This window comes from Pan troglodytes, chromosome 8 (genome assembly GCF_028858775.2).
Source record: "Pan troglodytes isolate AG18354 chromosome 8, NHGRI_mPanTro3-v2.0_pri, whole genome shotgun sequence".
Taxonomy (NCBI): domain Eukaryota; kingdom Metazoa; phylum Chordata; class Mammalia; order Primates; family Hominidae; genus Pan; species Pan troglodytes.
In genome coordinates this window covers 92,876,443-92,879,237 of record NC_072406.2, presented here as the reverse complement: position 1 = coordinate 92,879,237, position 2,795 = coordinate 92,876,443, and the positions used below count along the sequence as shown (strand labels likewise).

The 2,795-nt window shown below is 46.5% G+C and overlaps 1 pseudogene; it reads left to right on the top strand.

The window, feature by feature from the left end:
* Nucleotides 1-583: 583 nt before the first annotated feature.
* Nucleotides 584-1,169, top strand: LOC100615895 (small ribosomal subunit protein eS7-like; annotated as a pseudogene).
* Nucleotides 1,170-2,795: the final 1,626 nt, after the last annotated feature.

The following is a 2,795-nucleotide window of genomic DNA, read 5'->3' as shown; positions in this document are numbered from 1 at the left end:
TACAGCCATCTCATAAATACACATCTATAGGAATGTCATAAATATCTGTGTGCCATTATTCCCATTTTAGAATCTGAGAAGATAGGGATCCCCGAAAGACAGTGGATCATATGTCAAAATCATCAAAATTCAGAGCAGAAAAGATCATAAGAGCATGTTCGGTTCATTTCCTACTGTTCTGACTACAGATGAGGAAACAGACTCTGGCCTGCAAGAGATAACCAAACCTCAAAATATATGGAAACAATGTTTTAGACAAACTTCCTTCCATTGTCATATTCCTGGCCATGTGTGGCTTTGAAATGACTCTAGAAGTTTTGGCCAAATATTCACACACCTAGAGCTTTGTAGGGAGCTCTATTCAATAGTATGTTTTTCTGATGGTCTAATCAACAACAACGACAAAGATAATTTCAGAAAATCAGTGCTCTGATGAGCATATAAAGGGTGATGTTACAGAGGGTACCAGGGCAAGGTAAGGTTAGGGATGCTATAGATAATGGTCAAGAAAGGTTTATTTGATTTATCAGCTCTCGTGAGACTTGGGCCTTTTCCTAGGCTGGCATTTAGGAAGGAGAAGGCCATGTTCAGTTCAAGCACCAAGACCATGACGCCCAATGGCGAGATGCCAGACAAGTTCAAGTCCAGCATCTCCAGGGTCTTCTGGAGCTGAAGATGAACTTGGATCTCAAGGCTCAGCTCAGGGAGCTGAAAATAACAGCAGTCAAGAAACCTGAAGTTGATGGTGGTCAGGAAGCTTATTATAATCATTGTTCCCATTCCTCAGCTGAGATCTTTCCAGAAAATTCAAGTCCAGATAGTACGTAAATTGGAGAAAAAGTTCGGTGGGAAGCATGCTGTATTTATTGCTCAGAGGAGAACTCTGCCTATGCCGACTTGGAAAAAATGATACAAAAAATAAGCAAAAGCATCCCAGGAGCTGCACCCTAACAGCCACACATTATGCAATCCTTGAAGACTTGGTCTTCCCAAGTGAAATTGGGAGCAAAAGAATCTGTGTGAAACCGGCTAGCATTCAGCTCAGGAAAGTTCATCTGGACAAAGCACAGCAGAACCACGTGGGGCACAAGGTTGAAACTTTTTCTGGTGTCTACAAAGAGCTCCTGGGCAAAGGTGTTAATTTTGAATTTCCAGAGTTTCCACTATAAACAAAAATGACTAAAGTATATTCGCATTTAGAAGAAGAAAGGTTTATCTGAAGAAAGGACATTTGAGCAAATCTGCAGAATGAGACAGACCTAAACACGTGAAGAACTCTCCATGCAGAGGGAGCTGCCAGTGCTGAAGGCCTGAGACAGGGAAGGGCCAGTGCTCATGAACAGGGGGAGGGTGGTTTGAGACCAGGATGCAGGTAAGCTGGGCCAGATCTCGTAAATCCCCGTAGGCCACAGTAAGATGTTTGGACCTCATTCCCAGTGCAGTGGGAAGCTGCTGAACTCTAAGTGATGTGGCCTTATTCACAGAATGCCAGCTACAGAGTGGAAAATGTACAGAAAGATGCAAGGCCAGGTAGGCACAGAGAAATCAGTGAAGAGGGCCACGCAGTAGTCCCGGAAACAGAGGCGGTTTGGACCAGAGTAGTATCCACGGAAACGAAGAGCAGTCGTGCTCTGCCGGATACTGACCACCATCAGCACCCACTGAGGAAAGACAAAGGCTGCCTACCCCTTCTCCACCAGGAAGGGAGTAATGGCTGCCCCTCCAGCATCTCCAACAGGTGCAATTCAGGTCAGCATGGAGGAGGCCCACTCCCCACTGAGGCAGCCCATCTAGGGACAACATGGGGCTTTTCCATTTAGCCAAAAACCAAATGCCAGCAATTATTCATATTGTAATCATCTACCTTATTGATGTGCAACCCACTCAAGAGTGGTCAAGTAGTAGTAACCAATATAATACTGATTTCTTCCACCAAGGAGCAGATGCAGTCATTCACTGATATTTCATGGGGTGATGGCACGTGGACTGTCATGGAAGCCTGGGTTCTGCTCAAACAGGTCTGTTTTCAGTCCCATCTTAATCAGACAGTTGCCCTTGCTGAGAGAGAATCTCCCCCATCACCCTGTGGAGTAAAGAAGGCACTATCCCCAGAATCTAGCAGCAGAATTGGCTGGTGGGTGGACAAAGAAAGCAGGCATGTTCAGAGCCACACCAAGGAGCAAGGCAGTGGTCGTGAGGCCAGCTCATGAGTGAGTGTGTGAGCAGAAAGGGCCTCCCTCCAAAGCCGGAACGTGGGCAAGAACATGAACTCTGGGTGAAATGACACAGAGTCAGAGGATCTTCCGTAAATCATAAAGACCCACAGGCAGCAAAGGTCCAGACCAGTGTGCTCACCACAGGCCAAGAGCCACAGGGATGACACACTGCAACTTGGATAACCTGAAAACAGAAGTCCTACTGGACCTGAGGGAACACTGCTCAGTCAGCCACGCCTGTCTGATGGTTTCCCCCTGCCTGGGTGAGCAAGAATTAGAGGCTGGCTTCAGATCTCCTCCAGCCTTCCCTATCAATTGCCATGAAAATGTAAAGGAAATAGCAGCTGCTATTCCTCTCAAGGTATGCAGACTTCTAACACCAGAAGACATAAAAATAAGGTTGCCCTTTCGGGTTAAGCCACCACACACACTATAACAGGCCATGTGGGAACGAACCAGGCAAATTTGATCAGAGAATATGCAAACCGCCAAACTCTCCCCAAGGTGCCCTGCGTACAGCCTCAAGGAGAAGCAGCAGTGATTGTAGTTTCCTGAGCAGAAACCGAGTGGTTTGCGTTG